Source organism: Salminus brasiliensis, chromosome 6, assembly GCF_030463535.1.
Source record: "Salminus brasiliensis chromosome 6, fSalBra1.hap2, whole genome shotgun sequence".
In the NCBI taxonomy this organism is placed as follows: domain Eukaryota; kingdom Metazoa; phylum Chordata; class Actinopteri; order Characiformes; family Bryconidae; genus Salminus; species Salminus brasiliensis.
In genome coordinates, this window is record NC_132883.1 from 38,492,778 (window position 1) to 38,515,354 (window position 22,577).

At 44.3% G+C, this 22,577-nt stretch overlaps 1 protein-coding gene and 33 non-coding genes across 34 annotated transcripts in view; 16 read left to right on the forward strand and 18 right to left on the reverse strand.

The window, feature by feature from the left end:
• The window catches only part of LOC140557823 (uncharacterized), a 71,498-nt gene that overhangs the window by 42,111 nt on the left and 6,810 nt on the right, over nucleotides 1–22,577 (reverse strand). The gene's annotated exons all lie outside the window — the stretch shown is intronic.
• Nucleotides 962–1,033, reverse strand: trnaw-cca (transfer RNA tryptophan (anticodon CCA)). The gene has a single exon. It is a non-coding gene; the product is annotated as a tRNA-Trp (tRNA).
• On the forward strand, nucleotides 1,167–1,239 carry trnak-uuu (transfer RNA lysine (anticodon UUU)). The gene has a single exon. It is a non-coding gene; the product is annotated as a tRNA-Lys (tRNA).
• trnaw-cca (transfer RNA tryptophan (anticodon CCA)) lies at nucleotides 2,285–2,356 on the reverse strand. The gene has a single exon. It is a non-coding gene; the product is annotated as a tRNA-Trp (tRNA).
• On the forward strand, nucleotides 2,490–2,562 carry trnak-uuu (transfer RNA lysine (anticodon UUU)). The gene has a single exon. It is a non-coding gene; the product is annotated as a tRNA-Lys (tRNA).
• Nucleotides 3,608–3,679, reverse strand: trnaw-cca (transfer RNA tryptophan (anticodon CCA)). The gene has a single exon. It is a non-coding gene; the product is annotated as a tRNA-Trp (tRNA).
• On the forward strand, nucleotides 3,813–3,885 carry trnak-uuu (transfer RNA lysine (anticodon UUU)). The gene has a single exon. It is a non-coding gene; the product is annotated as a tRNA-Lys (tRNA).
• Nucleotides 4,931–5,002, reverse strand: trnaw-cca (transfer RNA tryptophan (anticodon CCA)). The gene has a single exon. It is a non-coding gene; the product is annotated as a tRNA-Trp (tRNA).
• trnak-uuu (transfer RNA lysine (anticodon UUU)) lies at nucleotides 5,136–5,208 on the forward strand. The gene has a single exon. It is a non-coding gene; the product is annotated as a tRNA-Lys (tRNA).
• trnaw-cca (transfer RNA tryptophan (anticodon CCA)) lies at nucleotides 6,254–6,325 on the reverse strand. The gene has a single exon. It is a non-coding gene; the product is annotated as a tRNA-Trp (tRNA).
• trnak-uuu (transfer RNA lysine (anticodon UUU)) lies at nucleotides 6,459–6,531 on the forward strand. The gene has a single exon. It is a non-coding gene; the product is annotated as a tRNA-Lys (tRNA).
• Nucleotides 7,875–7,946, reverse strand: trnaw-cca (transfer RNA tryptophan (anticodon CCA)). Its single transcript has one exon. It is a non-coding gene; the product is annotated as a tRNA-Trp (tRNA).
• On the forward strand, nucleotides 8,080–8,152 carry trnak-uuu (transfer RNA lysine (anticodon UUU)). Its single transcript has one exon. It is a non-coding gene; the product is annotated as a tRNA-Lys (tRNA).
• On the reverse strand, nucleotides 9,198–9,269 carry trnaw-cca (transfer RNA tryptophan (anticodon CCA)). Its single transcript has one exon. It is a non-coding gene; the product is annotated as a tRNA-Trp (tRNA).
• On the forward strand, nucleotides 9,403–9,475 carry trnak-uuu (transfer RNA lysine (anticodon UUU)). The gene has a single exon. It is a non-coding gene; the product is annotated as a tRNA-Lys (tRNA).
• trnaw-cca (transfer RNA tryptophan (anticodon CCA)) lies at nucleotides 10,521–10,592 on the reverse strand. Its single transcript has one exon. It is a non-coding gene; the product is annotated as a tRNA-Trp (tRNA).
• trnak-uuu (transfer RNA lysine (anticodon UUU)) lies at nucleotides 10,726–10,798 on the forward strand. The gene has a single exon. It is a non-coding gene; the product is annotated as a tRNA-Lys (tRNA).
• trnaw-cca (transfer RNA tryptophan (anticodon CCA)) lies at nucleotides 11,845–11,916 on the reverse strand. Its single transcript has one exon. It is a non-coding gene; the product is annotated as a tRNA-Trp (tRNA).
• Nucleotides 12,050–12,122, forward strand: trnak-uuu (transfer RNA lysine (anticodon UUU)). The gene has a single exon. It is a non-coding gene; the product is annotated as a tRNA-Lys (tRNA).
• trnaw-cca (transfer RNA tryptophan (anticodon CCA)) lies at nucleotides 13,168–13,239 on the reverse strand. Its single transcript has one exon. It is a non-coding gene; the product is annotated as a tRNA-Trp (tRNA).
• trnak-uuu (transfer RNA lysine (anticodon UUU)) lies at nucleotides 13,373–13,445 on the forward strand. Its single transcript has one exon. It is a non-coding gene; the product is annotated as a tRNA-Lys (tRNA).
• Nucleotides 14,491–14,562, reverse strand: trnaw-cca (transfer RNA tryptophan (anticodon CCA)). The gene has a single exon. It is a non-coding gene; the product is annotated as a tRNA-Trp (tRNA).
• Nucleotides 14,696–14,768, forward strand: trnak-uuu (transfer RNA lysine (anticodon UUU)). Its single transcript has one exon. It is a non-coding gene; the product is annotated as a tRNA-Lys (tRNA).
• Nucleotides 15,814–15,885, reverse strand: trnaw-cca (transfer RNA tryptophan (anticodon CCA)). The gene has a single exon. It is a non-coding gene; the product is annotated as a tRNA-Trp (tRNA).
• trnak-uuu (transfer RNA lysine (anticodon UUU)) lies at nucleotides 16,019–16,091 on the forward strand. Its single transcript has one exon. It is a non-coding gene; the product is annotated as a tRNA-Lys (tRNA).
• trnaw-cca (transfer RNA tryptophan (anticodon CCA)) lies at nucleotides 17,137–17,208 on the reverse strand. The gene has a single exon. It is a non-coding gene; the product is annotated as a tRNA-Trp (tRNA).
• Nucleotides 17,342–17,414, forward strand: trnak-uuu (transfer RNA lysine (anticodon UUU)). The gene has a single exon. It is a non-coding gene; the product is annotated as a tRNA-Lys (tRNA).
• trnaw-cca (transfer RNA tryptophan (anticodon CCA)) lies at nucleotides 18,460–18,531 on the reverse strand. Its single transcript has one exon. It is a non-coding gene; the product is annotated as a tRNA-Trp (tRNA).
• On the forward strand, nucleotides 18,665–18,737 carry trnak-uuu (transfer RNA lysine (anticodon UUU)). Its single transcript has one exon. It is a non-coding gene; the product is annotated as a tRNA-Lys (tRNA).
• On the reverse strand, nucleotides 19,783–19,854 carry trnaw-cca (transfer RNA tryptophan (anticodon CCA)). Its single transcript has one exon. It is a non-coding gene; the product is annotated as a tRNA-Trp (tRNA).
• On the forward strand, nucleotides 19,988–20,060 carry trnak-uuu (transfer RNA lysine (anticodon UUU)). Its single transcript has one exon. It is a non-coding gene; the product is annotated as a tRNA-Lys (tRNA).
• trnaw-cca (transfer RNA tryptophan (anticodon CCA)) lies at nucleotides 21,106–21,177 on the reverse strand. The gene has a single exon. It is a non-coding gene; the product is annotated as a tRNA-Trp (tRNA).
• trnak-uuu (transfer RNA lysine (anticodon UUU)) lies at nucleotides 21,311–21,383 on the forward strand. The gene has a single exon. It is a non-coding gene; the product is annotated as a tRNA-Lys (tRNA).
• Nucleotides 22,429–22,500, reverse strand: trnaw-cca (transfer RNA tryptophan (anticodon CCA)). The gene has a single exon. It is a non-coding gene; the product is annotated as a tRNA-Trp (tRNA).

Sequence of the window (22,577 nt, forward strand, 5' to 3'; positions counted from 1 at the left end):
CAATGCCTTTTAGCCTAATAATAAATAACTCAGTATCGTTGTGTCACATGACTAACATAAGACCTTAGTTGATCACCTCAACAAGTCAGCAAGTTTCTCCACAAAACTGCCATTTCACACAGAACCATAAGTAAACCATCTTCATCTCAGCCCTCCTGAAAACAAGCTCCAACCAGCATGAATTGTAAGTTGGTTTAAAGTGGTCTGGCTCTGTCTGACCAGCATTCCAGTCTTCAAAATTCAACTAATACTAGTCTGGTGTGCAGGTAACCATCAAAGGTCAACTTTCATTGCAGAATATAAAGAATAACAAACAAAACAGAAAAAACAGCAACGCCGTACCATGCTGTGTTTTAAGCCAGCAACACAGATACTGAGTAGTGTCCTGAGAGTTGGGTTCGAGCTCGTTTTCTACAGCATGATCTTTTACTCTAGCACACTCTTCCTCAGCTCATCTTCTTCTTAATCTTCTTCTCTCTTTCTTTCGCTCGCTCGCACGCGCGCACTCTCACCCTCTCTGCCGTTTTTTCGCATTTAAGCACGCACTCCCTCCTTGCTCGCTGGCGCGTGCGCTTTCCGTCCATGCATGGTATAGGTCGCTGTATGGAGAGGCATGATCTGGAGTCCTTCCAGAAAACCTGATTTTTCCTACCAACATACTTCAGATAGCCGTAAGAAAATGACCCCCTAAAGACGCGCGAGGGTCTATAAATGTTTGTGATCCATCCCGAGATAAAGAACAGTGAGATTGAAAAATGTTAATATGTTATTGCAGCAGCAATAATGATATGTAGCTCGTTTATTCATTCATTTCTGTGACTTAATTTAGTTAGAATTTCTATAAAGAAATGATATAAAAATAGAAAAAGACAGATAAAGCCCACAAACAGATGACCCTCTGTGTCTGACATAAGCAGCAGAAGGACTGACGGTACAGCGTGGTTTACTGTAAATAAAGACATGACCCCGACGTGATTTGAACACGCAACCTTCTGATCTGGAGTCAGACGCGCTACCGTTGCGCCACGAGGTCATAAGACGCCCACATTATTGTGTATGTGTGTGTTTGTCTGGTCAGAGCTCTCAGCAGCCTTCATTTCAGAGGCTATGTCCGCTTTCATCAGACATCGCAATCGTCAGATGGCCAAAACATCTCGATTGGTAGAGCCCGGATAGCTCAGTCGGTAGAGCATCAGACTTTTAATCTGAGGGTCCAGGGTTCAAGTCCCTGTTTGGGCGATGCTTTAGCTCCTTCGGTCTCCCAGTGAAATCAAGCTACTAGAAGACGCATGAATTAGAGAACCCAGCGGGCAGACAAGGCCTTTTAGCCTAATAATAAATAACTCAGTATCGTTGTGTCACATGACTAACATAAGACCTTAGTTGATCACCTCAACAAGTCAGCAAGTTTCTCCACAAAACTGCCATTTCACACAGAACCATGAGTAAACCATCTTCATCTCAGCCCTCCTGAAAACAAGCTCCAACCAGCATGAATTGTAAGTTGGTTTAAAGTGGTCTGGCTCTGTCTGACCAGCATTCCAGTCTTCAAAATTCAACTAATACTAGTCTGGTGTGCAGGTAACCATCAAAGGTCAACTTTCATTGCAGAATATAAAGAATAACAAACAAACAAACAAAACAGAAAAAACAGCAACGCCGTACCATGCTGTGTTTTCAGCCAGCAACACAGATACTGAGTAGTGTCCTGAGAGTTGGGCTCGAGCTCGTTTTCTACAGCATGATCTTTTACTCTAGCACACTCTTCCTCAGCTCATCTCCTTCTTAATCTTCTTCTCTCTTTCTTTCGCTCGCTCGCACGCGCGCACTCTCACCCTCTCTGCCGTTTTTTCGCATTTAAGCACGCACTCCCTCCTTGCTCGCTTGCGCGTGCGCTTTCCGTCCATGCATGGTATAGGTCGCTGTATGGAGAGGCATGATCTGGAGTCCTTCCAGAAAACCTGATTTTTCCTACCAACATACTTCAGATAGCCGTAAGAAAATGACCCCCTAAAGACGCGTGAGGGTCTATAAATGTTTGTGATCCATCCCGAGATAAAGAACAGTGAGATTGAAAAATGTTAATATGTTATTGCAGCTGCAATAATGATATGTAGCTCGTTTATTCATTCATTTCTGTGACTTAATTTAGTTAGAATTTCTATAAAAAAATGATATAAAAATAGAAAAAGACAGATAAAGCCCACAAACAGATGACCCTCTGTGTCTGACATAAGCAGCAGAAGGACTGACGGTACAGCGTGGTTTACTGTAAACAAAGACGTGACCCCGACGTGATTTGAACACGCAACCTTCTGATCTGGAGTCAGACGCGCTACCGTTGCGCCACGAGGTCATTAGTCGTCCACATTATTGTGTATGTGTGTGTTTGTCTGGTCAGAGCTCTCAGCAGCCTTCATTTCAGAGGCTATGTCCGCTTTCATCAGACATCGCAATCGTCAGATGGCCAAAACATCTCGACTGGCAGAGCCCGGATAGCTCAGTCGGTAGAGCATCAGACTTTTAATCTGAGGGTCCAGGGTTCAAGTCCCTGTTCGGGCGATGCTTTAGCTCCTTCCGACTCCCAGTGAAATCAACCTACTAGAAGACGCATTAATTAGAGCACTCAGCGGGCAGACAACGCCTTTGAGCCTAATAATAAATAACTCAGTATCGTTGTGTCACATGACTAACATAAGACCTTAGTTGATCACCTCAACAAGTCAGCAAGTTTCTCCACAAAACTGCCATTTCACACAGAACCATAAGTAAACCATCTTCATCTCAGCCCTCCTGAAAACAAGCTCCAACCAGCATGAATTGTAAGTTGGTTTAAAGTGGTCTGGCTCTGTCTGACCAGCATTCCAGTCTTCAAAATTCAACTAATACTAGTCTGGTGTGCAGGTAACCATCAAAGGTCAACTTTCATTGCAGAATATAAAGAATAACAAACAAACAAACAAAACAGAAAAAACAGCAACGCCGTACCATGCTGTGTTTTCAGCCAGCAACACAGATACTGAGTAGTGTCCTGAGAGTTGGGTTCGAGCTCGTTTTCTACAGCATGATCTTTTACTCTAGCACACTCTTCCTCAGCTCATCTTCTTCTTAATCTTCTTCTCTCTTTCTTTCGCTCGCTCGCACGCGCGCACTCTCACCCTCTCTGCCGTTTTTTCGCATTTAAGCACGCACTCCCTCCTTACTCGCTGGCGCGTGCGCTTTCCGTCCATGCATGGTATAGGTCGCTGTATGGAGAGGCATGATCTGGAGTCCTTCCAGAAAACCTGATTTTTCCTACCAACATACTTCAGATAGCCGTAAGAAAATGACCCCCTAAAGACGCGCGAGGGTCTATAAATGTTTGTGATCCATCCCGAGATAAAGAACAGTGAGATTGAAAAATGTTAATATGTTATTGCAGCAGCAATAATGATATGTAGCTCGTTTATTCATTCATTTCTGTGACTTAATTTAGTTAGAATTTCTATAAAGAAATGATATAAAAATAGAAAAAGACAGATAAAGCCCACAAACAGATGACCCTCTGTGTCTGACATAAGCAGCAGAAGGACTGACGGTACAGCGTGGTTTACTGTAAATAAAGACGTGACCCCGACGTGATTTGAACACGCAACCTTCTGATCTGGAGTCAGACGCGCTACCGTTGCGCCACGAGGTCATTAGACGCCCACATTATTGTGTATGTGTGTGTTTGTCTGGTCAGAGCTCTCAGCAGCCTTCATTTCAGAGGCTATGTCCGCTTTCATCAGACATCGCAATCGTCAGATGGCCAAAACATCTCGATTGGTAGAGCCCGGATAGCTCAGTCGGTAGAGCATCAGACTTTTAATCTGAGGGTCCAGGGTTCAAGTCCCTGTTCGGGCGATGCTTTAGCTCCTTCGGTCTCCCAGTGAAATCAAGCTACTAGAAGACGCATTAATTAGAGAACCCAGCGGGCAGACAAGGCCTTTTAGCCTAATAATAAATAACTCAGTATCGTTGTGTCACATGACTAACATAAGACCTTAGTTGATCACCTCAACAAGTCAGCAAGTTTCTCCACAAAACTGCCATTTCACACAGAACCATGAGTAAACCATCTTCATCTCAGCCCTCCTGAAAACAAGCTCCAACCAGCATGAATTGTAAGTTGGTTTAAAGTGGTCTGGCTCTGTCTGACCAGCATTCCAGTCTTCAAAATTCAACTAATACTAGTCTGGTGTGCAGGTAACCATCAAAGGTCAACTTTCATTGCAGAATATAAAGAATAACAAACAAACAAACAAAACAGAAAAAACAGCAACGCCGTACCATGCTGTGTTTTCAGCCAGCAACACAAATACTGAGTAGTGTCCTGAGAGTTGGGCTCGAGCTCGTTTTCTACAGCATGATCTTTTACTCTAGCACACTCTTCCTCAGCTCATCTTCTTCTTAATCTTCTTCTCTCTTTCTTTCGCTCGCTCGCACGCGCGCACTCTCACCCTCTCTGCCGTTTTTTCGCATTTAAGCACGCACTCCCTCCTTGCTCGCTTGCGCGTGCGCTTTCCGTCCATGCATGGTATAGGTCGCTGTATGGAGAGGCATGATCTGGAGTCCTTCCAGAAAACCTGATTTTTCCTACCAACATACTTCAGATAGCCGTAAGAAAATGACCCCCTAAAGACGCGTGAGGGTCTATAAATGTTTGTGATCCATCCCGAGATAAAGAACAGTGAGACTGAAAAATGTTAATATGTTATTGCAGCTGCAATAATGATATGTAGCTCGTTTATTCATTCATTTCTGTGACTTAATTTAGTTAGAATTTCTATAAAAAAATGATATAAAAATAGAAAAAGACAGATAAAGCCCACAAACAGATGACCCTCTGTGTCTGACATAAGCAGCAGAAGGACTGACGGTACAGCGTGGTTTACTGTAAACAAAGACGTGACCCCGACGTGATTTGAACACGCAACCTTCTGATCTGGAGTCAGACGCGCTACCGTTGCGCCACGAGGTCATTAGTCGTCCATATTATTGTGTATGTGTGTGTTTGTCTGGTCAGAGCTCTCAGCAGCCTTCATTTCAGAGGCTATGTCCGCTTTCATCAGACATCGCAATCGTCAGATGGCCAAAACATCTCGACTGGCAGAGCCCGGATAGCTCAGTCGGTAGAGCATCAGACTTTTAATCTGAGGGTCCAGGGTTCAAGTCCCTGTTCGGGCGTTGCTTTAGCTCCTTCTGACTCCCAGTGAAATCAAGCTACTAGAAGACGCATTAATTAGAGCACTCAGCGGGCAGACAACGCCTTTGAGCCTAATAATAAATAACTCAGTATCGTTGTGTCACATGACTAACATAAGACCTTAGTTGATCACCTCAACAAGTCAGCAAGTTTCTCCACAAAACTGCCATTTCACACAGAACCATGAGTAAACCATCTTCATCTCAGCCCTCCTGAAAACAAGCTCCAACCAGCATGAATTGTAAGTTGGTTTAAAGTGGTCTGGCTCTGTCTGACCAGCATTCCAGTCTTCAAAATTCAACTAATACTAGTCTGGTGTGCAGGTAACCATCAAATGTCAACTTTCATTGCAGAATATAAAGAATAACAAACAAACAAACAAAACAGAAAAAACAGCAACGCCGTACCATGCTGTGTTTTCAGCCAGCAACACAGATACTGAGTAGTGTCCGGAGAGTTGGGCTCGAGCTCGTTTTCTACAGCATGATCTTTTACTCTAGCACACTCTTCCTCAGCTCATCTCCTTCTTAATTTTCATCTCTCTTTCTTTCGCTCGCTCGCACGCGCGCACTCTCACCCTCTCTGCCGTTTTTTCGCATTTAAGCACGCACTCCCTCCTTGCTCGCTGGCGCGTGCGCTTTCCGTCCATGCATGGTATAGGTCGCTGTATGGAGAGGCATGATCTGGAGTCCTTCCAGAAAACCTGATTTTTCCTACCAACATACTTCAGATAGCCGTAAGAAAATGACCCCCTAAAGACGCGTGAGGGTCTATAAATGTTTGTGATCCATCCCGAGATAAAGAACAGTGAGATTGAAAAATGTTAATATGTTATTGCAGCAGCAATAATGATATGTAGCTCGTTTATTCATTCATTTCTGTGACTTAATTTAGTTAGAATTTCTATAAAGAAATGATATAAAAATAGAAAAAGACAGATAAAGCCCACAAACAGATGACCCTCTGTGTCTGACATAAGCAGCAGAAGGACTGACGGTACAGCGTGGTTTACTGTAAATAAAGACGTGACCCCGACGTGATTTGAACACGCAACCTTCTGATCTGGAGTCAGACGCGCTACCGTTGCGCCACGAGGTCATTAGACGCCCACATTACTGTGTATGTGTGTGTTTGTCTGGTCAGAGCTCTCAGCAGCCTTCATTTCAGAGGCTATGTCCGCTTTCATCAGACATCGCAATCGTCAGATGGCCAAAACATCTCGATTGGTAGAGCCCGGATAGCTCAGTCGGTAGAGCATCAGACTTTTAATCTGAGGGTCCAGGGTTCAAGTCCCTGTTCGGGCGATGCTTTAGCTCCTTCGGTCTCCCAGTGAAATCAAGCTACTAGAAGACGCATTAATTAGAGAACCCAGCGGGCAGACAAGGCCTTTTAGCCTAATAATAAATAACTCAGTATCGTTGTGTCACATGACTAACATAAGACCTTAGTTGATCACCTCAACAAGTCAGCAAGTTTCTCCACAAAACTGCCATTTCACACAGAACCATGAGTAAACCATCTTCATCTCAGCCCTCCTGAAAACAAGCTCCAACCAGCATGAATTGTAAGTTGGTTTAAAGTGGTCTGGCTCTGTCTGACCAGCATTCCAGTCTTCAAAATTCAACTAATACTAGTCTGGTGTGCAGGTAACCATCAAAGGTCAACTTTCATTGCAGAATATAAAGAATAACAAACAAACAAACAAAACAGAAAAAACAGCAACGCCGTACCATGCTGTGTTTTCAGCCAGCAACACAAATACTGAGTAGTGTCCTGAGAGTTGGGTTCGAGCTCGTTTTCTACAGCATGATCTTTTACTCTAGCACACTCTTCCTCAGCTCATCTTCTTCTTAATCTTCTTCTCTCTTTCTTTCGCTCGCTCGCACGCGCGCACTCTCACCCTCTCTGCCGTTTTTTCGCATTTAAGCACGCACTCCCTCCTTGCTCGCTGGCGCGTGCGCTTTCCGTCCATGCATGGTATAGGTCGCTGTATGGAGAGGCATGATCATGATAGGGGCAGTGGTGGCTCAGCGGTTAGAGTGCCGGGATATCGATAACAGGGTTGTGGGTTCGATTCCCGGGCTCGACAAGCTGCCTGTTGGGCCCTTGAGCAAGGCCCTTTACCCTCTCTGCTCCCCGGGCGCTGGAGTTGGCTGCCCACCGCTCTGGGTGTGTGTGTGTACTCACTGCCCCTAACACGTGTGTGTGAGTGTGTGTTCACTACCAGATGGGTTAAATGCGGAGGACACATTTCGCTGTACAGTCCACACTGTACAGTGACGAATACGTGCACTACCTTTTGATCTGGACTCCTTCCAGAAAACCTGATTTTTCCTACCAACATACTTCAGATAGCCGTAAGAAAATGACCCCCTAAAGACGCGTGAGGGTCTATAAATGTTTGTGATCCATCCCGAGATAAAGAACAGTGAGATTGAAAAATGTTAATATGTTATTGCAGCAGCAATAATGATATGTAGCTCGTTTATTCATTCATTTCTGTGACTTAATTTAGTTAGAATTTCTATAAAGAAATGATATAAAAATAGAAAAAGACAGATAAAGCCCACAAACAGATGACCCTCTGTGTCTGACATAAGCAGCAGAAGGACTGACGGTACAGCGTGGTTTACTGTAAATAAAGACGTGACCCCGACGTGATTTGAACACGCAACCTTCTGATCTGGAGTCAGACGCGCTACCGTTGCGCCACGAGGTCATTAGACGCCCACATTACTGTGTATGTGTGTGTTTGTCTGGTCAGAGCTCTCAGCAGCCTTCATTTCAGAGGCTATGTCCGCTTTCATCAGACATCGCAATCGTCAGATGGCCAAAACATCTCGACTGGCAGAGCCCGGATAGCTCAGTCGGTAGAGCATCAGACTTTTAATCTGAGGGTCCAGGGTTCAAGTCCCTGTTCGGGCGATGCTTTAGCTCCTTCCGACTCCCAGTGAAATCAAGCTACTAGAAGACGCATTAATTAGAGCACTCAGCGGGCAAACAATGCCTTTTAGCCTAATAATAAATAACTCAGTATCGTTGTGTCACATGACTAACATAAGACCTTAGTTGATCACCTCAACAAGTCAGCAAGTTTCTCCACAAAACTGCCATTTCACACAGAACCATGAGTAAACCATCTTCATCTCAGCCCTCCTGAAAACAAGCTCCAACCAGCATGAATTGTAAGTTGGTTTAAAGTGGTCTGGCTCTGTCTGACCAGCATTCCAGTCTTCAAAATTCAACTAATACTAGTCTGGTGTGCAGGTAACCATCAAAGGTCAACTTTCATTGCAGAATATAAAGAATAACAAACAAACAAACAAAACAGAAAAAACAGCAACGCCGTACCATGCTGTGTTTTCAGCCAGCAACACAGATACTGAGTAGTGTCCTGAGAGTTGGGCTCGAGCTCGTTTTCTACAGCATGATCTTTTACTCTAGCACACTCTTCCTCAGCTCATCTCCTTCTTAATCTTCTTCTCTCTTTCTTTCGCTCGCTCGCACGCGCGCACTCTCACCCTCTCTGCCGTTTTTTCGCATTTAAGCACGCACTCCCTCCTTGCTCGCTGGCGCGTGCGCTTTCCGTCCATGCATGGTATAGGTCGCTGTATGGAGAGGCATGATCTGGAGTCCTTCCAGAAAACCTGATTTTTCCTACCAACATACTTCAGATAGCCGTAAGAAAATGACCCCCTAAAGACGCGTGAGGGTCTATAAATGTTTGTGATCCATCCCGAGATAAAGAACAGTGAGATTGAAAAATGTTAATATGTTATTGCAGCAGCAATAATGATATGTAGCTCGTTTATTCATTCATTTCTGTGACTTAATTTAGTTAGAATTTCTATAAAGAAATGATATAAAAATAGAAAAAGACAGATAAAGCCCACAAACAGATGACCCTCTGTGTCTGACATAAGCAGCAGAAGGACTGACGGTACAGCGTGGTTTACTGTAAATAAAGACGTGACCCCGACGTGATTTGAACACGCAACCTTCTGATCTGGAGTCAGACGCGCTACCGTTGCGCCACGAGGTCATTAGACGCCCACATTACTGTGTATGTGTGTGTTTGTCTGGTCAGAGCTCTCAGCAGCCTTCATTTCAGAGGCTATGTCCGCTTTCATCAGACATCGCAATCGTCAGATGGCCAAAACATCTCGACTGGCAGAGCCCGGATAGCTCAGTCGGTAGAGCATCAGACTTTTAATCTGAGGGTCCAGGGTTCAAGTCCCTGTTCGGGCGATGCTTTAGCTCCTTCCGACTCCCAGTGAAATCAAGCTACTAGAAGACGCATTAATTAGAGCACTCAGCGGGCAAACAATGCCTTTTAGCCTAATAATAAATAACTCAGTATCGTTGTGTCACATGACTAACATAAGACCTTAGTTGATCACCTCAACAAGTCAGCAAGTTTCTCCACAAAACTGCCATTTCACACAGAACCATGAGTAAACCATCTTCATCTCAGCCCTCCTGAAAACAAGCTCCAACCAGCATGAATTGTAAGTTGGTTTAAAGTGGTCTGGCTCTGTCTGACCAGCATTCCAGTCTTCAAAATTCAACTAATACTAGTCTGGTGTGCAGGTAACCATCAAAGGTCAACTTTCATTGCAGAATATAAAGAATAACAAACAAACAAACAAAACAGAAAAAACAGCAACGCCGTACCATGCTGTGTTTTCAGCCAGCAACACAGATACTGAGTAGTGTCCTGAGAGTTGGGCTCGAGCTCGTTTTCTACAGCATGATCTTTTACTCTAGCACACTCTTCCTCAGCTCATCTCCTTCTTAATCTTCTTCTCTCTTTCTTTCGCTCGCTCGCACGCGCGCACTCTCACCCTCTCTGCCGTTTTTTCGCATTTAAGCACGCACTCCCTCCTTGCTCGCTTGCGCGTGCGCTTTCCGTCCATGCATGGTATAGGTCGCTGTATGGAGAGGCATGATCTGGAGTCCTTCCAGAAAACCTGATTTTTCCTACCAACATACTTCAGATAGCCGTAAGAAAATGACCCCCTAAAGACGCGTGAGGGTCTATAAATGTTTGTGATCCATCCCGAGATAAAGAACAGTGAGATTGAAAAATGTTAATATGTTATTGCAGCTGCAATAATGATATGTAGCTCGTTTATTCATTCATTTCTGTGACTTAATTTAGTTAGAATTTCTATAAAAAAATGATATAAAAATAGAAAAAGACAGATAAAGCCCACAAACAGATGACCCTCTGTGTCTGACATAAGCAGCAGAAGGACTGACGGTACAGCGTGGTTTACTGTAAACAAAGACGTGACCCCGACGTGATTTGAACACGCAACCTTCTGATCTGGAGTCAGACGCGCTACCGTTGCGCCACGAGGTCATTAGTCGTCCACATTATTGTGTATGTGTGTGTTTGTCTGGTCAGAGCTCTCAGCAGCCTTCATTTCAGAGGCTATGTCCGCTTTCATCAGACATCGCAATCGTCAGATGGCCAAAACATCTCGACTGGCAGAGCCCGGATAGCTCAGTCGGTAGAGCATCAGACTTTTAATCTGAGGGTCCAGGGTTCAAGTCCCTGTTCGGGCGATGCTTTAGCTCCTTCCGACTCCCAGTGAAATCAACCTACTAGAAGACGCATTAATTAGAGCACTCAGCGGGCAGACAACGCCTTTGAGCCTAATAATAAATAACTCAGTATCGTTGTGTCACATGACTAACATAAGACCTTAGTTGATCACCTCAACAAGTCAGCAAGTTTCTCCACAAAACTGCCATTTCACACAGAACCATAAGTAAACCATCTTCATCTCAGCCCTCCTGAAAACAAGCTCCAACCAGCATGAATTGTAAGTTGGTTTAAAGTGGTCTGGCTCTGTCTGACCAGCATTCCAGTCTTCAAAATTCAACTAATACTAGTCTGGTGTGCAGGTAACCATCAAAGGTCAACTTTCATTGCAGAATATAAAGAATAACAAACAAACAAACAAAACAGAAAAAACAGCAACGCCGTACCATGCTGTGTTTTCAGCCAGCAACACAGATACTGAGTAGTGTCCTGAGAGTTGGGTTCGAGCTCGTTTTCTACAGCATGATCTTTTACTCTAGCACACTCTTCCTCAGCTCATCTTCTTCTTAATCTTCTTCTCTCTTTCTTTCGCTCGCTCGCACGCGCGCACTCTCACCCTCTCTGCCGTTTTTTCGCATTTAAGCACGCACTCCCTCCTTACTCGCTGGCGCGTGCGCTTTCCGTCCATGCATGGTATAGGTCGCTGTATGGAGAGGCATGATCTGGAGTCCTTCCAAAAAAACCTGATTTTTCCTACCAACATACTTCAGATAGCCGTAAGAAAATGACCCCCTAAAGACGCGCGAGGGTCTATAAATGTTTGTGATCCATCCCGAGATAAAGAACAGTGAGATTGAAAAATGTTAATATGTTATTGCAGCAGCAATAATGATATGTAGCTCGTTTATTCATTCATTTCTGTGACTTAATTTAGTTAGAATTTCTATAAAGAAATGATATAAAAATAGAAAAAGACAGATAAAGCCCACAAACAGATGACCCTCTGTGTCTGACATAAGCAGCAGAAGGACTGACGGTACAGCGTGGTTTACTGTAAATAAAGACGTGACCCCGACGTGATTTGAACACGCAACCTTCTGATCTGGAGTCAGACGCGCTACCGTTGCGCCACGAGGTCATTAGACGCCCACATTATTGTGTATGTGTGTGTTTGTCTGGTCAGAGCTCTCAGCAGCCTTCATTTCAGAGGCTATGTCCGCTTTCATCAGACATCGCAATCGTCAGATGGCCAAAACATCTCGATTGGTAGAGCCCGGATAGCTCAGTCGGTAGAGCATCAGACTTTTAATCTGAGGGTCCAGGGTTCAAGTCCCTGTTCGGGCGATGCTTTAGCTCCTTCGGTCTCCCAGTGAAATCAAGCTACTAGAAGACGCATTAATTAGAGAACCCAGCGGGCAGACAAGGCCTTTTAGCCTAATAATAAATAACTCAGTATCGTTGTGTCACATGACTAACATAAGACCTTAGTTGATCACCTCAACAAGTCAGCAAGTTTCTCCACAAAACTGCCATTTCACACAGAACCATGAGTAAACCATCTTCATCTCAGCCCTCCTGAAAACAAGCTCCAACCAGCATGAATTGTAAGTTGGTTTAAAGTGGTCTGGCTCTGTCTGACCAGCATTCCAGTCTTCAAAATTCAACTAATACTAGTCTGGTGTGCAGGTAACCATCAAAGGTCAACTTTCATTGCAGAATATAAAGAATAACAAACAAACAAACAAAACAGAAAAAACAGCAACGCCGTACCATGCTGTGTTTTCAGCCAGCAACACAAATACTGAGTAGTGTCCTGAGAGTTGGGCTCGAGCTCGTTTTCTACAGCATGATCTTTTACTCTAGCACACTCTTCCTCAGCTCATCTTCTTCTTAATCTTCTTCTCTCTTTCTTTCGCTCGCTCGCACGCGCGCACTCTCACCCTCTCTGCCGTTTTTTCGCATTTAAGCACGCACTCCCTCCTTGCTCGCTTGCGCGTGCGCTTTCCGTCCATGCATGGTATAGGTCGCTGTATGGAGAGGCATGATCTGGAGTCCTTCCAGAAAACCTGATTTTTCCTACCAACATACTTCAGATAGCCGTAAGAAAATGACCCCCTAAAGACGCGTGAGGGTCTATAAATGTTTGTGATCCATCCCGAGATAAAGAACAGTGAGACTGAAAAATGTTAATATGTTATTGCAGCTGCAATAATGATATGTAGCTCGTTTATTCATTCATTTCTGTGACTTAATTTAGTTAGAATTTCTATAAAAAAATGATATAAAAATAGAAAAAGACAGATAAAGCCCACAAACAGATGACCCTCTGTGTCTGACATAAGCAGCAGAAGGACTGACGGTACAGCGTGGTTTACTGTAAACAAAGACGTGACCCCGACGTGATTTGAACACGCAACCTTCTGATCTGGAGTCAGACGCGCTACCGTTGCGCCACGAGGTCATTAGTCGTCCATATTATTGTGTATGTGTGTGTTTGTCTGGTCAGAGCTCTCAGCAGCCTTCATTTCAGAGGCTATGTCCGCTTTCATCAGACATCGCAATCGTCAGATGGCCAAAACATCTCGACTGGCAGAGCCCGGATAGCTCAGTCGGTAGAGCATCAGACTTTTAATCTGAGGGTCCAGGGTTCAAGTCCCTGTTCGGGCGTTGCTTTAGCTCCTTCTGACTCCCAGTGAAATCAAGCTACTAGAAGACGCATTAATTAGAGCACTCAGCGGGCAGACAACGCCTTTGAGCCTAATAATAAATAACTCAGTATCGTTGTGTCACATGACTAACATAAGACCTTAGTTGATCACCTCAACAAGTCAGCAAGTTTCTCCACAAAACTGCCATTTCACACAGAACCATGAGTAAACCATCTTCATCTCAGCCCTCCTGAAAACAAGCTCCAACCAGCATGAATTGTAAGTTGGTTTAAAGTGGTCTGGCTCTGTCTGACCAGCATTCCAGTCTTCAAAATTCAACTAATACTAGTCTGGTGTGCAGGTAACCATCAAATGTCAACTTTCATTGCAGAATATAAAGAATAACAAACAAACAAACAAAACAGAAAAAACAGCAACGCCGTACCATGCTGTGTTTTCAGCCAGCAACACAGATACTGAGTAGTGTCCGGAGAGTTGGGCTCGAGCTCGTTTTCTACAGCATGATCTTTTACTCTAGCACACTCTTCCTCAGCTCATCTCCTTCTTAATTTTCATCTCTCTTTCTTTCGCTCGCTCGCACGCGCGCACTCTCACCCTCTCTGCCGTTTTTTCGCATTTAAGCACGCACTCCCTCCTTGCTCGCTGGCGCGTGCGCTTTCCGTCCATGCATGGTATAGGTCGCTGTATGGAGAGGCATGATCTGGAGTCCTTCCAGAAAACCTGATTTTTCCTACCAACATACTTCAGATAGCCGTAAGAAAATGACCCCCTAAAGACGCGTGAGGGTCTATAAATGTTTGTGATCCATCCCGAGATAAAGAACAGTGAGATTGAAAAATGTTAATATGTTATTGCAGCAGCAATAATGATATGTAGCTCGTTTATTCATTCATTTCTGTGACTTAATTTAGTTAGAATTTCTATAAAGAAATGATATAAAAATAGAAAAAGACAGATAAAGCCCACAAACAGATGACCCTCTGTGTCTGACATAAGCAGCAGAAGGACTGACGGTACAGCGTGGTTTACTGTAAATAAAGACGTGACCCCGACGTGATTTGAACACGCAACCTTCTGATCTGGAGTCAGACGCGCTACCGTTGCGCCACGAGGTCATTAGACGCCCACATTACTGTGTATGTGTGTGTTTGTCTGGTCAGAGCTCTCAGCAGCCTTCATTTCAGAGGCTATGTCCGCTTTCATCAGACATCGCAATCGTCAGATGGCCAAAACATCTCGATTGGTAGAGCCCGGATAGCTCAGTCGGTAGAGCATCAGACTTTTAATCTGAGGGTCCAGGGTTCAAGTCCCTGTTCGGGCGATGCTTTAGCTCCTTCGGTCTCCCAGTGAAATCAAGCTACTAGAAGACGCATTAATTAGAGAACCCAGCGGGCAGACAAGGCCTTTTAGCCTAATAATAAATAACTCAGTATCGTTGTGTCACATGACTAACATAAGACCTTAGTTGATCACCTCAACAAGTCAGCAAGTTTCTCCACAAAACTGCCATTTCACACAGAACCATGAGTAAACCATCTTCATCTCAGCCCTCCTGAAAACAAGCTCCAACCAGCATGAATTGTAAGTTGGTTTAAAGTGGTCTGGCTCTGTCTGACCAGCATTCCAGTCTTCAAAATTCAACTAATACTAGTCTGGTGTGCAGGTAACCATCAAAGGTCAACTTTCATTGCAGAATATAAAGAATAACAAACAAACAAACAAAACAGAAAAAACAGCAACGCCGTACCATGCTGTGTTTTCAGCCAGCAACACAGATAGTGAGTAGTGTCCTGAGAGTTGGGTTCGAGCTCGTTTTCTACAGCATGATCTTTTACTCTAGCACACTCTTCCTCAGCTCATCTTCTTCTTAATCTTCTTCTCTCTTTCTTTCGCTCGCTCGCACGCGCGCACTCTCACCCTCTCTGCCGTTTTTTCGCATTTAAGCACGCACTCCCTCCTTGCTCGCTGGCGCGTGCGCTTTCCGTCCATGCATGGTATAGGTCGCTGTATGGAGAGGCATGATCTGGAGTCCTTCCAGAAAACCTGATTTTTCCTACCAACATACTTCAGATAGCCGTAAGAAAATGACCCCCTAAAGACGCGCGAGGGTCTATAAATGTTTGTGATCCATCCCGAGATAAAGAACAGTGAGATTGAAAAATGTTAATATGTTATTGCAGCAGCAATAATGATATGTAGCTCGTTTATTCATTCATTTCTGTGACTTAATTTAGTTAGAATTTCTATAAAGAAATGATATAAAAATAGAAAAAGACAGATAAAGCCCACAAACAGATGACCCTCTGTGTCTGACATAAGCAGCAGAAGGACTGACGGTACAGCGTGGTTTACTATAAATAAAGACGTGACCCCGACGTGATTTGAACACGCAACCTTCTGATCTGGAGTCAGACGCGCTACCGTTGCGCCACGAGGTCATTAGACGCCCACATTACTGTGTATGTGTGTGTTTGTCTGGTCAGAGCTCTCAGCAGCCTTCATTTCAGAGGCTATGTCCGCTTTCATCAGACATCGCAATCGTCAGATGGCCAAAACATCTCGACTGGCAGAGCCCGGATAGCTCAGTCGGTAGAGCATCAGACTTTTAATCTGAGGGTCCAGGGTTCAAGTCCCTGTTCGGGCGATGCTTTAGCTCCTTCGGTCTCCCAGTGAAATCAAGCTACTAGAAGAGGTATGAATTAGAGAACCCAGCGGGCAGACAACGCCTTTTAGCCTAATAATAAATAACTCAGTATCGTTGTGTCACATGACTAACATAAGACCTTAGTTGATCACCTCAACAAGTCAGCAAGTTTCTCCACAAAACTGCCATTTCACACAGAACCATGAGTAAACCATCTTCATCTCAGCCCTCCTGAAAACAAGCTCCAACCAGCATGAATTGTAAGTTGGTTTAAAGTGGTCTGGCTCTGTCTGACCAGCATTCCAGTCTTCAAAATTCAACTAATACTAGTCTGGTGTGCAGGTAACCATCAAAGGTCAACTTTCATTGCAGAATATAAAGAATAACAAACAAACAAACAAAACAGAAAAAACAGCAACGCCGTACCATGCTGTGTTTTCAGCCAGCAACACAGATACTGAGTAGTGTCCTGAGAGTTGGGCTCGAGCTCGTTTTCTACAGCATGATCTTTTACTCTAGCACACTCTTCCTCAGCTCATCTCCTTCTTAATTTTCATCTCTCTTTCTTTCGCTCGCTCGCACGCGCGCACTCTCACCCTCTCTGCCGTTTTTTCGCATTTAAGCACGCACTCCCTCCTTGCTCGCTGGCGCGTGCGCTTTCCGTCCATGCATGGTATAGGTCGCTGTATGGAGAGGCATGATCTGGAGTCCTTCCAGAAAACCTGATTTTTCCTACCAACATACTTCAGATAGCCGTAAGAAAATGACCCCCTAAAGACGCGTGAGGGTCTATAAATGTTTGTGATCCATCCCGAGATAAAGAACAGTGAGATTGAAAAATGTTAATATGTTATTGCAGCAGCAATAATGATATGTAGCTCGTTTATTCATTCATTTCTGTGACTTAATTTAGTTAGAATTTCTATAAAGAAATGATATAAAAATAGAAAAAGACAGATAAAGCCCACAAACAGATGACCCTCTGTGTCTGACATAAGCAGCAGAAGGACTGACGGTACAGCGTGGTTTACTATAAATAAAGACGTGACCCCGACGTGATTTGAACACGCAACCTTCTGATCTGGAGTCAGACGCGCTACCGTTGCGCCACGAGGTCATTAGACGCCCACATTACTGTGTATGTGTGTGTTTGTCTGGTCAGAGCTCTCAGCAGCCTTCATTTCAGAGGCTATGTCCGCTTTCATCAGACATCGCAATCGTCAGATGGCCAAAACATCTCGACTGGCAGAGCCCGGATAGCTCAGTCGGTAGAGCATCAGACTTTTAATCTGAGGGTCCAGGGTTCAAGTCCCTGTTCGGGCGATGCTTTAGCTCCTTCCGACTCCCAGTGAAATCAAGCTACTAGAAGACGCATTAATTAGAGCACTCAGCGGGCAAACAATGCCTTTTAGCCTAATAATAAATAACTCAGTATCGTTGTGTCACATGACTAACATAAGACCTTAGTTGATCACCTCAACAAGTCAGCAAGTTTCTCCACAAAACTGCCATTTCACACAGAACCATGAGTAAACCATCTTCATCTCAGCCCTCCTGAAAACAAGCTCCAACCAGCATGAATTGTAAGTTGGTTTAAAGTGGTCTAGCTCTGTCTGACCAGCATTCCAGTCTTCAAAATTCAACTAATACTAGTCTGGTGTGCAGGTAACCATCAAAGGTCAACTTTCATTGCAGAATATAAAGAATAACAAACAAACAAACAAAACACAAAAAACAGCAACGCCGTACCATGCTGTGTTTTCAGCCAGCAACACAGATACTGAGTAGTGTCCTGAGAGTTGGGCTCGAGCTCGTTTTCTACAGCATGATCTTTTACTCTAGCACACTCTTCCTCAGCTCATCTCCTTCTTAATCTTCTTCTCTCTTTCTTTCGCTCGCTCGCACGCGCGCACTCTCACCCTCTCTGCCGTTTTTTCGCATTTAAGCACGCACTCCCTCCTTGCTCGCTGGCGCGTGCGCTTTCCGTCCATGCATGGTATAGGTCGCTGTATGGAGAGGCATGATCTGGAGTCCTTCCAGAAAACCTGATTTTTCCTACCAACATACTTCAGATAGCCGTAAGAAAATGACCCCCTAAAGACGCGTGAGGGTCTATAAATGTTTGTGATCCATCCCGAGATAAAGAACAGTGAGATTGAAAAATGTTAATATGTTATTGCAGCAGCAATAATGATATGTAGCTCGTTTATTCATTCATTTCTGTGACTTAATTTAGTTAGAATTTCTATAAAGAAATGATATAAAAATAGAAAAAGACAGATAAAGCCCACAAACAGATGACCCTCTGTGTCTGACATAAGCAGCAGAAGGACTGACGGTACAGCGTGGTTTACTGTAAATAAAGACGTGACCCCGACGTGATTTGAACACGCAACCTTCTGATCTGGAGTCAGACGCGCTACCGTTGCGCCACGAGGTCATTAGACGCCCACATTACTGTGTATGTGTGTGTTTGTCTGGTCAGAGCTCTCAGCAGCCTTCATTTCAGAGGCTATGTCCGCTTTCATCAGACATCGCAATCGTCAGATGGCCAAAACATCTCGACTGGCAGAGCCCGGATAGCTCAGTCGGTAGAGCATCAGACTTTTAATCTGAGGGTCCAGGGTTCAAGTCCCTGTTCGGGCGATGCTTTAGCTCCTTCCGACTCCCAGTGAAATCAAGCTACTAGAAGACGCATTAATTAGAGCACTCAGCGGGCAAACAATGCCTTTTAGCCTAATAATAAATAACTCAGTATCGTTGTGTCACATGACTAACATAAGACCTTAGTTGATCACCTCAACAAGTCAGCAAGTTTCTCCACAAAACTGCCATTTCACACAGAACCATGAGTAAACCATCTTCATCTCAGCCCTCCTGAAAACAAGCTCCAACCAGCATGAATTGTAAGTTGGTTTAAAGTGGTCTGGCTCTGTCTGACCAGCATTCCAGTCTTCAAAATTCAACTAATACTAGTCTGGTGTGCAGGTAACCATCAAAGGTCAACTTTCATTGCAGAATATAAAGAATAACAAACAAACAAACAAAACAGAAAAAACAGCAACGCCGTACCATGCTGTGTTTTCAGCCAGCAACACAGATACTGAGTAGTGTCCTGAGAGTTGGGCTCGAGCTCGTTTTCTACAGCATGATCTTTTACTCTAGCACACTCTTCCTCAGCTCATCTCCTTCTTAATCTTCTTCTCTCTTTCTTTCGCTCGCTCGCACGCGCGCACTCTCACCCTCTCTGCCGTTTTTTCGCATTTAAGCACGCACTCCCTCCTTGCTCGCTGGCGCGTGCGCTTTCCGTCCATGCATGGTATAGGTCGCTGTATGGAGAGGCATGATCTGGAGTCCTTCCAGAAAACCTGATTTTTCCTACCAACATACTTCAGATAGCCGTAAGAAAATGACCCCCTAAAGACGCGTGAGGGTCTATAAATGTTTGTGATCCATCCCGAGATAAAGAACAGTGAGATTGAAAAATGTTAATATGTTATTGCAGCAGCAATAATGATATGTAGCTCGTTTATTCATTCATTTCTGTGACTTAATTTAGTTAGAATTTCTATAAAGAAATGATATAAAAATAGAAAAAGACAGATAAAGCCCACAAACAGATGACCCTCTGTGTCTGACATAAGCAGCAGAAGGACTGACGGTACAGCGTGGTTTACTGTAAATAAAGACGTGACCCCGACGTGATTTGAACACGCAACCTTCTGATCTGGAGTCAGACGCGCTACCGTTGCGCCACGAGGTCATTAGACGCCCACATTACTGTGTATGTGTGTGTTTGTCTGGTCAGATCTCTCAGCAGCCTTCATTTCAGAGGCTATGTCCGCTTTCATCAGACATCGCAATCGTCAGATGGCCAAAACATCTCGACTGGCAGAGCCCGGATAGCTCAGTCGGTAGAGCATCAGACTTTTAATCTGAGGGTCCAGGGTTCAAGTCCCTGTTCGGGCGATGCTTTAGCTCCTTCCGACTCCCAGTGAAATCAAGCTACTAGAAGACGCATTAATTAGAGCACTCAGCGGGCAAACAATGCCTTTTAGCCTAATAATAAATAACTCAGTATCGTTGTGTCACATGACTAACATAAGACCTTAGTTGATCACCTCAACAAGTCAGCAAGTTTCTCCACAAAACTGCCATTTCACACAGAACCATAAGTAAACCATCTTCATCTCAGCCCTCCTGAAAACAAGCTCCAACCAGCATGAATTGTAAGTTGGTTTAAAGTGGTCTGGCTCTGTCTGACCAGCATTCCAGTCTTCAAAATTCAACTAATACTAGTCTGGTGTGCAGGTAACCATCAAAGGTCAACTTTCATTGCAGAATATAAAGAATAACAAACAAACAAACAAAACAGAAAAAACAGCAACGCCGTACCATGCTGTGTTTTCAGCCAGCAACACAGATAGTGAGTAGTGTCCTGAGAGTTGGGTTCGAGCTCGTTTTCTACAGCATGATCTTTTACTCTAGCACACTCTTCCTCAGCTCATCTTCTTCTTAATCTTCTTCTCTCTTTCTTTCGCTCGCTCGCACGCGCGCACTCTCACCCTCTCTGCCGTTTTTTCGCATTTAAGCACGCACTCCCTCCTTGCTCGCTGGCGCGTGCGCTTTCCGTCCATGCATGGTATAGGTCGCTGTATGGAGAGGCATGATCTGGAGTCCTTCCAGAAAACCTGATTTTTCCTACCAACATACTTCAGATAGCCGTAAGAAAATGACCCCCTAAAGACGCGCGAGGGTCTATAAATGTTTGTGATCCATCCCGAGATAAAGAACAGTGAGATTGAAAAATGTTAATATGTTATTGCAGCAGCAATAATGATATGTAGCTCGTTTATTCATTCATTTCTGTGACTTAATTTAGTTAGAATTTCTATAAAGAAATGATATAAAAATAGAAAAAGACAGATAAAGCCCACAAACAGATGACCCTCTGTGTCTGACATAAGCAGCAGAAGGACTGACGGTACAGCGTGGTTTACTATAAATAAAGACGTGACCCCGACGTGATTTGAACACGCAACCTTCTGATCTGGAGTCAGACGCGCTACCGTTGCGCCACGAGGTCATTAGACGCCCACATTACTGTGTATGTGTGTGTTTGTCTGGTCAGAGCTCTCAGCAGCCTTCATTTCAGAGGCTATGTCCGCTTTCATCAGACATCGCAATCGTCAGATGGCCAAAACATCTCGACTGGCAGAGCCCGGATAGCTCAGTCGGTAGAGCATCAGACTTTTAATCTGAGGGTCCAGGGTTCAAGTCCCTGTTCGGGCGATGCTTTAGCTCCTTCGGTCTCCCAGTGAAATCAAGCTACTAGAAGAGGCATGAATTAGAGAACCCAGCGGGCAGACAACGCCTTTTAGCCTAATAATAAATAACTCAGTATCGTTGTGTCACATGACTAACATAAGACCTTAGTTGATCACCTCAACAAGTCAGCAAGTTTCTCCACAAAACTGCCATTTCACACAGAACCATGAGTAAACCATCTTCATCTCAGCCCTCCTGAAAACAAGCTCCAACCAGCATGAATTGTAAGTTGGTTTAAAGTGGTCTGGCTCTGTCTGACCAGCATTCCAGTCTTCAAAATTCAACTAATACTAGTCTGGTGTGCAGGTAACCATCAAAGGTCAACTTTCATTGCAGAATATAAAGAATAACAAACAAACAAACAAAACAGAAAAAACAGCAACGCCGTACCATGCTGTGTTTTCAGCCAGCAACACAGATACTGAGTAGTGTCCTGAGAGTTGGGCTCGAGCTCGTTTTCTACAGCATGATCTTTTACTCTAGCACACTCTTCCTCAGCTCATCTCCTTCTTAATTTTCATCTCTCTTTCTTTCGCTCGCTCGCACGCGCGCACTCTCACCCTCTCTGCCGTTTTTTCGCATTTAAGCACGCACTCCCTCCTTGCTCGCTGGCGCGTGCGCTTTCCGTCCATGCATGGTATAGGTCGCTGTATGGAGAGGCATGATCTGGAGTCCTTCCAGAAAACCTGATTTTTCCTACCAACATACTTCAGATAGCCGTAAGAAAATGACCCCCTAAAGACGCGTGAGGGTCTATAAATGTTTGTGATCCATCCCGAGATAAAGAACAGTGAGATTGAAAAATGTTAATATGTTATTGCAGCAGCAATAATGATATGTAGCTCGTTTATTCATTCATTTCTGTGACTTAATTTAGTTAGAATTTCTATAAAGAAATGATATAAAAATAGAAAAAGACAGATAAAGCCCACAAACAGATGACCCTCTGTGTCTGACATAAGCAGCAGAAGGACTGACGGTACAGCGTGGTTTACTATAAATAAAGACGTGACCCCGACGTGATTTGAACACGCAACCTTCTGATCTGGAGTCAGACGCGCTACCGTTGCGCCACGAGGTCATTAGACGCCCACATTACTGTGTATGTGTGTGTTTGTCTGGTCAGAGCTCTCAGCAGCCTTCATTTCAGAGGCTATG